We start from the raw sequence: 13,021 nt of genomic DNA, 5'->3' as shown, positions 1-13,021 counted from the left end.
AGCTATTTTGAAATGTTTAACAGACTAATGTTAACTATAGTCACCCTACTGATCTATCAAACACCAGGTCTTATTTCTTTTATCTATTAGTAACTGTATAATTGTACCCAATTAATAATCTCTCTTTATTCCCTCCTTTCCCACCCTTCCTGGCCTCTGGAAATCTATCTAACTTCATGAGCTCCACCTTTTTAGCTCACACATGTGAGTGGGAACATCCTATATTTGTCTTTCTGTGCTTGGTGTATTTCATTTAACATAATGTCCTTCACTTCCATTCATGTTGCTACAAATAACAGGATTTTATTCTTTTTATGGCTGGATAATATTGTGTATATACCACATTTTACTTATTCATTTATCCATTGATGGGCACTTAGATTTATTCTATATTTTGGGTATTGTAAATAGTGCTGTAGTAAACATGGGGGTGCAGACATCTCTTGGACATATTGATTTCCTTTCTTTTGAACCAGATCTCAACAATCCCTTCAGACCTCCACGAGGCAGTGTGAGGATGCCTAACGTACCCAATATACAACCAGCAATAATGAAACAACAGAGAAACATCCAGTTTATACACTGATTGCAAAAAAAAAAAAAAAAAAAAAAAAAAACATGTGTTGGCCCAAGCTGAACTTCTTAAACACCAAGAAGAAGTAGAAAGAAAAGATGCATAATTCGATCATCGGGAATGAGAAATGCAAAACCTCACTCAACATGGTAGAAAAAATAATTGTCCACTTCTTCTCAGCAATTTTCCTATAGAACCTTGTTTCTATCAGGATTTTTCTGTGACATTCCTATAGAATTCCAAAAGACAGTAAAGCTTATATACTACTTCTGGATGTTCCATGCTGTAACACTGTTTCTAAATATCTTCAGATGCTTGTCTTGGTTTTGTGTTGATTTCATAAGAGTGGCTGATTTTGGATTGAGTATCCCGTGGTTCTTGCTTTTTACTCCTTGTTCATTTGTCTGTTGGTACAGACCACTTTACGGAGCTTTCAGGAGTCATAGTTCATTCAGATTCTTTGTATTCTTCTTCGTCTATATTTGTTAGTTTGCTGTACATGCATTCCAGGCTGTAGGATTTCATAACTGGGGCAATTGTGGTTGAATTTCAACCCTTACTGGTCTCAACCAAACTATTCCTGTTGGAATCAGGATGATAATCATAGCAGCACTTTTCGCAGCATCAGCAGCCATCTCACTAGTTATGTTTTTAAAAGATGATGGCCTCCAGCTGCATCTATGTTGCTACAAAGGACATAATTTCATTTTGGCGGCTGTGTAATATTCCATGGTGTATACATACCACATTTTCTTTACCCAGTCTACCATTGATGGACATTTAGGTTGATTCCATGACTTTGCTATTGTGAATAGTGCTGCAAGAAACATACAAGTACAGGTGTCTTTTTCAAAAAAGAGGTACTAATTAACATTCCCACTAATGGTGTACAAGGGTTCCCCTTTCTCTACATTCTCACCAGCATCTGTTATTCTCTGTCTTTTTTGTAAAAGCCATTCTAACTGGAGTGAGATGATATCTCATTGTGGTTTTGATTTGCAGTTCTCTGATAATTAGTGGTGGTGACCATTTCTTCATATATCTGTTAGCCATTTGTATGTCTTCTTTGAGAAATGTCTGTTCAGATCTTTTGCCCATTTTTTAATCAATTATTTAGTTTTTTACTACTGAGTTGTTTGAGTTCCTTATATATTCTGGTTATTAATTCTTTGTCAGATGGATAGTTTGCAAATATTTTCTCTCATTCTGTAGGTTGTCTATGCAATTTTTGATTGTTTTCTTTGTTGTGCAGAAGCTTTTGAGCTTTATGTAATCCCATTTATCTAGTTTTGATTTTATTTCCTGTGCTTTTGAGGCTTACTCAAAATATCTTTGCCCAGATCAGTGTACTGGAGGATTTCTCCAGTGTTTTGTTCTAGTAGCTTTATAGTATTTTTTGTCTAGTAGTATCTTTATTTTTAAATAAAAATATATTCTATGCCCATGAATTGGAAGAATCGATATTGTTAAAATGACCGTACTACCCAAAGCAATTTACAGATTCAGTGTAATCCCTGTGAAAATACCAATGACATTCCTCACAGAAATAGAAAAAAACGTACTAAAATTAATATGAAACCCTAAAAGACCCCAAATAGCCAAAGAAATTTTGAACAAAAAGAACAAAACTGGAGGCATCATGCTACCTGACAACAAATCAGCTGGTACTGCATAAAAACAATGGAACAGAAGAGAGAGCCCAGATACCAATCCACACACTTAGAGCCAACCCATTTTGGATGAAAATACCAAGAAAATACAATAAGGAGAGAGCAGTCTCTTCTATAAATGATGCTGAGAAAACTGGATAACCATATGTAGAAGAATAAAACTAGACTCTATGTCTCACCATATATAAAAATCAAATCAAAATGTATCAATATTTACATCTTAACTCAGTCTTGATTTTCTTTAATTGTCCTCTACACACAATGATTCATGTCAAAGGACAACAGTGGCAATTCTTTATGAAAACCCTAAGCAGCTAATGCCCTTGATAGAAGTGAAGAGACCTAATATATAAAGAATAAGAGAAAGATGTAATTATGACTAAACCGGGGTTCAAGTTCAAGGAAAGGATAACTTCGTATCTTGAATAGGAGAGGGATAAGAAAGGGACATGAGAGCGATGTGTTGTCGGAACGCAGGGGAGTTTTTAATGGAAAGGTAGAAGATGAAAATGCCAAAAAGAGTGGTTCATTGATAGAGCAAAGTCTCAGAACACATAGAAGCCGTTGGAATAAAGAACAAAAACACGAAATTAACCTGAACAGAAAGAAGCCATCATCCTTCGATACAAGAGGAGAGTGAAATGAGTGCGAATGTGGGTGGTGTGTGGTTGGAGGAGAGATTTCTATGGGCTGAATTGTGTTCTCCCAAAATATATGTTCAAGTCCTAACCCCACTCCCTCAGAATGTGACCTTATTCAGAAATAAGGCTGTTTCAGATGTAATTAGTAAAGATGATATCATACTGGACTATGGTGCGCCCCTAATCCAATACAACTGCAATCTTTATAAAAGAGAGAAATTTGGACACACACACACACACACACACACACACACACACAAGGAAGACAATGTGAAGACGCATGAGGGATGATGGCCATGACAACTGAGGCAGAGATTGGAGTGCTGCATTTGCAAGCTAAAGAATGACCATGTATTGCCAAGAGCTTCCAGAAGCTAGGAAGAGGCAAGACAGAATTATCCTCTACAAGGTTTAGAAGGAGCATGGCCCTGCTCATACCTTGATTTCAAACTTCTAACCCCTAGAACTGTGACAGCATAAATTTCCATTTTCATAGCCCCCAAGGTTGTGGTACTTGGTTATGGCAGCCTTAGGAAATGAATACAAAGGTGTTGCAGAGATCACACTTGTGGCCTTTATCTTACTGATGACAAAGAGACTAGCACCAAGATTAAAAGGGAGCATTGACTATAGTGAAGTTCCAAACTAATACCTGAGGAGAATAAAAGTGGAAGCCAAGCATAAAGATATACAAATAAGTAATAAGGACTTGGCTGAAATCAGTGACTATGAATTTATTGCAACACTAATCTGATAAAAATTCCAGACACAAATATGAATTTAGTACATGATAAAGATATTTCAAATCAGTGCATATATGATGGATTGGTTATTCAATACAATACAATTAACAATTTGAGGGTAGAAAAAAAAATCTACAGGTGGAACTAACTGTCCTCTCGATTTAAAAATAATGTTAAAGAGTTGTTTATAATAATAGTTTTAAAAAGGAAACAACCTAAATATCTAATAAGGGAAAATATTATATGAATAGCATCGGGTTGTTAACAAATTTTACACCATAATAATATATTCTTATTTTAAAACTGGAAAATGTCAATACACACTATTGTCAACTATTATAGTTTTATAAAATATATGTATATACATACACACATGTACATAATGTGTCTATACCTCTCTAAAGAAAATAAAAGGTTATTGACTATTATCTCTATATGATAGAATTACAGGTATTCTTTCTATATGATTTTCTTTCAAATTATATATGTAATATTTGGCTTTACTTATTTACGGCTTTATTTAGAAAAGTACTGTAACAATGGCGGTTCTAGAATTTGAGGATCCTATGTAAGTTGTCAAAATAGCCCAGTGTTTCAACTCTCTTTTTTCAGGAATCAAAAACAATTCCTGAGATGGAGATCAGAAGAGCCATGTTTAAAAGAATAGATGAAAACCAGAGGAAACTACAGCAGGGAGATACTTACCTGGGACCATGTGTATATACTAGACATCTGGTGCATCGGTTAGGAACATTGCAAAGATAAATGAAATTCGGGGAGTAAATTGCCCATGAAAATGTTTAAGCCATATGAGGAATTTAAGATTTTGTGGTACAATTTGGTTTTGGTTTTAAATTTAGAGACTGTCAGTGACCTGTTTTATGCCATGTGAGTTTGGTGTTTACCTGCTGTGGTCTGAGTGAATGACCTTAAACTGTAGGTCATTTGGGATTTTGACCTTGTTCCTTTCATGTCTGCTTATGCTAGTATTATGCAGAGGGAAGTAGCTGTTACACAGACAAGGACTGCAGGCACCAGCCTGTGTGCCAGGGAGAGGAAGGTGGGGAGAGGGGGCAAATACAGAAGTTGACCACAATAGCCTCGTTTTATACAGGCCTTCTAGATGTTAGGGATTTACACTTATTTTTTAGTTTTTCTGTGTTTTGCAGTCAGGCTTGCAGTCCAGGATTATCAACTGATGCCAAGTTCTGTGGGAGCTTTAGTGTATGCAAGCTCCTAGCTTTAAATGTGTGTGCCAGACATAGGAGACAATGTAGATAAGCTGCCTAACATTCTATTTATCTTGTTCATCATTCAAGGCCAAGGTGGTGCTGTGGAGGGAATAGGCTTGTGGATCCATGAAGCATATATCCATAATCTTGTAAGAATTACTCCCAACACACGGCTTCAGGTTAATTCTGGGTTTGTTATTTTGCATAGACTCTGGTCATGGCTATAGCTTTAGATTTCAGAGACCCAATCTGAATGCAGGGTCCAACAGTTTGTTTACATTCTCCTCTCTGAGTAGAACAATCCCACTCAAGTGATTGTTCCCCATCAAACTGGACTCATTCTCTTTTATTCCTGCCTGGTTCCCCCATAATATGCCTCATTATTGCTGCATCTTCCCTTAGAAGTCTATTCCATTTACTTATCCAGCATGAAGTTCACCCAAAACCATCATATTGATACTTCCCTTGTAATTCTTCCAGTATTTTCTACTGATCTTCCTACTCTTCTCTATAATCTGTCCAGAATCTTTGTAACTACTCAAAATAGCAGTCTCAGTCCTTAAGATAGTGGGTTCCCAATTGTCTATATTATGAATTTTTCACATTCAGCTTTAAGAGCCACCTCTCAACAGTTTTTTTTGGATTCTGCTTCTCAGCAGGGTCTATAGACAGTTCAGTCTGCTCTCTCATATCTTCCCCTCTCTTTCTACCTAAGATTTCTTTGGACCTCTGCCACAGTTTCTGATCTAATAACGACAAAGCATCTTCCCCTTTTCTAATTCCTTTTTTAAGTATAGTTAGATTTGGGTATATATTATTTTCCCAGTTGTCTTTCCTGGCCGTAATATCTGCTTTTCCCCTTTAACTCTGTCCAGTCTTCTGATTTCTGCAATCTCAACTTTTGTTACTAGGGAATTAGTTTCTTCCTCTAAATAAGTGTTTTTCAAGGAGGGTATAACTGATAACAGTGCAGGATAACTCCTTTTTGGTGAAGCTGTCCTATATATTGCAAATGGTTTAGCATCCCTGGCCCCTGCTCACTAAATACCAGGAGCACTTTCTCAAATTCCACTATGGAAATCAAGAGTCCACAGCTATGTCTACATTACGATTTTTTGTTGTTATTGTGGGGGTTGGGGGCCGTTGACACAGTCTTGTTCTGTTGCCCAGGCTGGAGTGCAGTGGCACGATCTCAGCTCGCTGCAACCTCAGCCTCCAGAATTCAAGCAATTCTCCTGCCTCCGCCTCCTGAGTAGCTGGGATTACAGGTGCCCGCCACCACACCCAGCTAATTTTTGTATTTTCAGTAGAGACAGGGTTTCACCATGTTGGCCAGGCTGGTGATGAATTTTTAGTTAGTGGGTTCAAATGTGCCTGACCAATGTGACCTGGCCTGCTAATTCTGCCTGCTCCCAGCTCCAGAGAGTCCCAGGAGAGGTTGGGAACACTGGAAAAGTGTTACTAACTCCACGCTTGCTCTGGAAAGGAAGAAGTAGGAGATCTAGAAAACCTGCTTCTACAGCAATGCCAAAACCAAAGCCCACTTGGAATAGTTTGAGAAGAAAACAGGAAGTAAGGGTGATCAATGGAGATCAGTTTTCTTTTAGAAGGAGTGGAGTTGAACAGAAACTGAAGTGGGGTGCAGGGTAAACAAGGGTTTTTTATACAATGCAGATCACAGAATATGTTTGTATGTATGACACCAGGAGCTGCCTCAAAACATTGTGGCTTCTATTTTCTCTTCGTAACAGGATTTTGAGAAAAGTTAACAAGAAAAATAATTTGCCCAAAAGAAATATATGTATGTTTGTGTGTATACATACACCTACTCACATATATATGCAAGTGCAATGGTGTGAAAGACTCTACATCTATATGTCACTTTCATATCCCTAGATTCAATGAAAATAGAACTTCTGCTGAAAACAAAATATTCTGGAAAAAAAAAAAAAGCAGGTCAGTTTAAGTACAATTAAGCTCAAAAAAGTTTGAGTATTGTCTCAGTTGTGGAACGCAATCCAGAGAAAGCACAAATTTGTAGAATATTCTCAGAAATGATGAGTATTTGAGATGTTTTATTTTGGTGCTTTCATTTTCTATAATGAAATGAGGTAACAAATCTCTATTTGCGTCCTAGTATTCCAAAATAGCTAGCAAGAATAGAAAAATCTGACATTGCTGAGAAAAAAGAAAAAAAAACAAACATGAAAATAGCCAAATCTGTCCAATCTTGTATTTATCCATTCAGGCTATAAATGGTGTTACTGTTGAAAAGAAGTTAAATTTTCTTCAGAGAAAAACTTTTTTGTGGAGAAAATGGCATTCATTGCTCACTAAATAAATGTATGCAACATTAATTTGATTCCCTTCTATTAATAACCAGTAAAAATATAATAGTGGATTATCATTCATTCTTTCATTCCACAAATACTTTTAGGTCCTAGCATGGGCTAGATCCAGGGTGCAACACTGATGAAAACAGGCTCCAGCAAAAATGAGATGTATTTCTGCCCTCAAAGTACCAATAATCTTCATCAATTAAAATTATTATGAAGAACACGAATAGGCAATTCACACAAGAATAACAAATTGTCTAGAAATGTATATAAAATACTCATCCTCTCTAGTAATCAATAAATGCAACTTTAAAATTACAATAAGATACGTTTTTCATCAACCAACTTACAACAGACTTTCTAATAATAATATTTAGGGTTGGTGCATAAAAATAGGCCCTCTTATTAATTGTTAATTGGAACATTAATTAGCAACATTTTTCTAAGATATAATCTGGCAACAGGGATTAAAAGAATTAAAAGGTGTCATACTGTATAGCATGAACCCACTTCCAGGAAATTCAGCTGAAAACCTAGATTACTGAAGTCTTTATAAATAGAGGAATGAGAATGTTCACCACACCACTAGATATGTACCATGAAATGGAAGATTTATCAAAAAATATGGCACATTCTTATAGTACCATCTTACTAGTAAAAATTAGGTGGTAAAATAATACTGAATAAATTAAGAACTCTATGGTATAGTTAAAAAAAGGGAAACAATTAAAATTGGGTATAGCATAATGTCATTATAAGTAATAAATGTGTATATATTGTAAAAACGTATATGTATGCATGTAGAAGAAAATACAGTTGTCCCCCCTTATCCACTAGGAATGTGTTCCAAGACCCCCAGTGAATGTCCAAAATCTTAAATAGTAGCAAATCCTGTAGACACTATTTTTTTCTATACATACCTACTCATTATAAAATTTAATTTATAAATTAGGCACAATAAAATATACTGTAGTAAAATTTATGTGAAGGTTCTCCCTCTCCCTCTCTCTCTCTCAATATCTTATTGCACTGTACTCACCTATTTTTTTTTTTTTAATTTATTTATTATTATTATACTTTAAGTTGTAGGGTACATGTGCATAACGTGCAGGTTTGTTACATATGTATACTTGTGCCTTGTTGGTGTGCTGCACCCATCAACTCGTCATTTACATCAGGTATAACTCCCAATGCCATCCCTCCCCCCTCCCCCCTCCCCCCTCCCCCCTCCCCCTCCCCCCTCCCCCTCCCCATGATAGGCCCCAGTGTGTGATGTTCCCCTTCCTGAGTCCGAGTGATCTCATTGTTCAGTTCCCACCTATGAGTGAGAACATGCGGTGTTTGGTTTTCTGTTCTTGTGATAGTTTGCTAAGAATGATGGTTTCCAGCTGCATCCATGTCCCTACAAAGGACACAAACTCATCCTTTTTTATGGCTGCATAGTATTCCATGGTGTATATGTGCCACATTTTCTTAATCCAGTCTGTCACTGATGGACATTTGGGTTGATTCCAAGTCTTTGCTATTGTGAATAGTGCCGCAATAAACATACGTGTGCATGTGTCTTTATAGCAGCATAATTTATAATCCTTTGGGTATATACCCAGTAATGGGATGGCTGGGTCATATGGTACATCTAGTTCTAGATCCTTGAGGAATCGCCATACTGTTTTCCATAATGGTTGAACTAGTTTACAATCCCACCAACAGTGTAAAAGTGTTCCTATTTCTCCACATCCTCTCCAGCACCTGTTGTTTCCTGACTTTTTAATGATTGCCATTCTAACTGGTGTGTACTCACCTATTTTCAAGCCACAGTTGACCAGAGGTAACTGAAACCTTAGAAAGCAAAATTGTAGGTAATGGAGGACTACTGTAAACTGTAAACAAAAAGGTGAAATGAGTTACAAGAGAGAAGAATTGTACAGGTCATTTAAATGTTCTTCTTTTTGTTTCCTTATATATTCTATATTTTTCACACTGAACATGTAACACATCTTCAGTTAAAAAATAAACTTTTAATTAAGCAACTTCAATCTCGCTATGGTTTGGACACAAACTTTGTGTGGTTTTTCAGATTTTATTGACTGCCTTCTATCTCTGTCTTAGTTGACTACTTCCCTTCATTGAATTGCTCTCTGGTCTTAAAGCTGGATGAAATACTATACATTACACTATGGGATTGGGCTTCCTGAGAAGCTCCTGAGAAGCTACTGAGGAACCAGATGAAAAATAAGTATGATTCATGTCACAACATTAAAAAAAAAAAAAAACTTGAAAAGACTATGTTAAGTGAAAGAAGTCAGTCACAAAAAGTCATCTATTGTATGATTTTTTTTACACAAAATGGCCAGAATGAAAAAATGTATAGGAACAGAAAAGTTGATGGTTGTCACAGCTCGGGGGAAAAAGAGAATGGGAGTGACAAGTAATGGACTTGGTGTTTCTTTTAAGGGTGATGAAAGCATTCCAAATTAGGAGATTTATACTTCCAAAATGGCAGTATAGACACAGCTGGATTCACTCTCTAACACAGAAAACCAGAATATATATATATATACACACAACACTGAGATTATCACCAGACAGCAACCTGTTCAGAGATAGGCAGTCTAAAATTATGTAAATTGAGACAAACACAAGTCAAAATGTAGGGGAGATGGAGTTAAAGTATATGGTGGTTTCATTTTGTTTGGTTTTTTTCTTTTTTTGTTTGCTTTTACTCTTTTTTGTAATCTAAGTTTTTATCTCTTTAAATAATTTATTATAAGATGTTTTATGTAACCCTATGGTAACTACAATGCAAAAACCTGTAATGGATACACTAAAAAATAAAAAGCAACAAATTAAGACGTACTACAACTAAGAAAATTACATAGCCACAAGGGATGACAGTAAGAAAGGAAGAAAAGAAGAAAGGAGTTATAAAGCAACCAGAAAACAAGAAAAACAAATGGCAGTACTAAAAATGGCAGTACTAAGTCCTTACTTATCAATAATGACACTGAATGTAAATGAACTAAATTCTCCAATTAAAAGACATAGATGAACTTTTTTTTCACATTTTTGTTGGTTGCTTATATGTCTTCTTTTGGAAGTCTCTATTTATGCGTTTGCCCACTTCTTAGTGGGGTTATTTCTTTTTTGCTTGTTAGTTTAAGTTCCTTATATATTTTGGATATTAGGTTCCTCTCAGATGGATAGTTTGTGAATATTTTCTCCCATTCTGTAGGTTGTCTATTTATTCTGTTGATGTTTCCTTTGCTGTGCATAAGCTCTTTAGTTTAATTAGGTCCCACTTGTTAATTTTTGGCTTTGTTGCAATTTCTTTTTGGTACTTGGTCATAAATTCTTTGCCAAGGCCAATTTTGGGAAGGGTATTTCCTGGGTTTTCCTTTAAAATTTTTATAGTTTGAGATCTTACATTTAAATCTTTAATTCATCTTGCATTAATTTTTGTATGTGGTGAAAGGTAAGGGTCTAGTTTCATTCTTCTGCACGTGGCTTTCCAGTTATCCCAGCACCATTTATAGAATAGGGAGTCCTTTCTCTGTGGCTTATGTTTTCCAGCCTTGTTGAACATCAGATGATTGTAGGTGTGTAGCTTTATTTCTGAGCTTTCTAATGGGTTCCATTGGTCTATGTGTTTGTTTGTGGACAAGTACCATGCTGTTAATCATCAGAGAAATGCAAATCAAAACCACAATGAGATACCGTCTAACACCAGTCTGAATGGCTACTATTAAAAAGTGAAAAAGCAACAGATGTTGGCAAGGCTGTAGAGAAAAGGGAAGGCTTATACACTGTTGGTGGGAATGTAAATTAGTTCAGCCTCTGCGGAAAGCAGTTTGGAGATTTCTCAAATAACTTACAACAAAACTTGAGGCCATTATATTAAGTGAAATAAGCCAAGCACAGAAAAACTAATTATTGCATGTTTAATCAAATATTGCATGTAATCACTCATGTGGGAACTGAAAAGGTGGATCTTATGAAGATGGAGAGTAGATTCTCATGAAGATAGAGAGTAAATTGGTGGCTACCAGAAGCCAGGAAGGGTGGGAGAGGAGAGAATAAAGAGAGATTGATTAATTGGTTACAAATACACAGTTAGATTGAAGAAAAAAGACTTGGTGTTCAATAGATCAGTAAAGTGACTGTAGTCAACACTAATCTATCATACATTTCAAAATAGCTAGAAGAGAATAATTTAAATGTTTCTAGCACAAAGAAAAGCTAAATATTTAATGTGATGGATATCCCAATTACCCTAATTTGATTATATGAATGTATCAAATTATCGCTTGTACCACAAAAATATGTACAGCTATTAAATGGCAATAGGAAATTAATTAATTAATTTTAAAAAGGAAAAGCTACAACTTGCATATTATAATTTAAATAGTAAAACAAGATAATCATTAAACTAAAAAAAAAAATTACATGGTGATGATGGTTGCAGAACTCTGTAAATAAAAACCATTGAATTCTACATTTTAAAATGGTGAATCTTGTGGTATGTAATTATACTTCATTAAAGCTCTTATTTAAAAAAAAGATTTGTTGTGAAGATCAAAGATGACAATCTATGTAAAATGTTGGACACAGTGCCTAGTACATAGTCAGCACTCAATAAATATTAGCTATTACTATTCTAGAGTAACTGAATTTAGGAAGCTTTGTGTGACTCTAAAGTTACTGGGAAAAAAATTGGTGAGTCAACTGGCATTTGTAGAGAAGAAAATGATCACAAATCATGGTGTGTGGGGTCCTGTGTTCTACTGTGGCCATGGCAGCTTTGAAATCCCATCCCCCTAAGGCCAGCTGAATGGGGTATGTCTTGGTGACTGAGGGCAGGACAAGGGTCATTGTTCAGACCTGGAACATTTCTGGCCTGTTTTGCCGAGGTATGGTTAGGAACTTTCCAATGCCCTAAAACTGAAGGAGACACATGCAGGCCTCACCAGAGACAATCTTGATGACAAGAAACAGTAAATGAGGGGAGAATTTCCCACTGAATATCAGATGTTTTAACCAGGGTTATGAACACAGTTTCTGGTACCAAGAGAGGAAAATGGGATTTAAGGAGAGAAGAACTACTTTAAAGCTGAGCTTTCTACACAATCTGGATCTATGTAATGCAATAAAAAGGCTTAATGTTTTTGCAGTATGTTCTGAAGGAGCCGCTTTACCATGGCAAGATGTTCTATTACATGCACAAGACCCTGAAGGTGCACACACTGGATTATTTACTGTTGGATGTGTTCTCTTTCTGAATTTTCTCTTTTAAAAGAAGGAAGGACTGCATGAAGAAAGATCTGTAAATGACTAAGAAAATCATTTAAAACATTTTTTTGGTCATAATTTGTGGGGTTTCTTTCCCTGACTTCTGAAGCTCCAAATTCACCCTTAACAAATGCGCTGTTGAATTCTGTCATTAACAAAACCAAATCAATTTAAACCACTTGCCAGCAAAATAAAAACTAAATATTTGCTTAGCATTCCTAGCATTTCTTTCATTGTGAAAACAAAGAAAATATGGACAAATTAAGTATTAATGGTACTCTATACAATAATTTAGTGCTAGTATTTATACTGGAAATGGGGTTTTCCCAAATTAAGTCTGTGTTTGACTGAATCAAAGATAAGCAAGATAATACAGTATGTTATAAAAAGTACCCTATAAATGTCAAAAGACCATAATAGTAAAAATATATTAGAATGATACTAACAATAATAAATAGTGCTAGCTTTCCAAAGATTCCTAACTGTCAATCCCCAAAACTCTGATTTTTGGAATTGATTTTAGGATAGGGTGGGGCAAA

At 35.7% G+C, this 13,021-nt stretch overlaps 1 pseudogene; it reads left to right on the top strand.

Moving 5' to 3' along the window:
• Positions 1 to 424: 424 nt before the first annotated feature.
• On the top strand, positions 425 to 5,423 carry LOC105485498 (secretory carrier-associated membrane protein 1-like; annotated as a pseudogene).
• Positions 5,424 to 13,021: the final 7,598 nt, after the last annotated feature.

The sequence above is a fragment of the Macaca nemestrina genome, chromosome 1, assembly GCF_043159975.1.
Source record: "Macaca nemestrina isolate mMacNem1 chromosome 1, mMacNem.hap1, whole genome shotgun sequence".
Lineage (NCBI taxonomy): Eukaryota > Metazoa > Chordata > Mammalia > Primates > Cercopithecidae > Macaca > Macaca nemestrina.
Note: the sequence above shows the minus strand (reverse complement) of the source record. Positions and strands in the feature narration are given on the sequence as shown.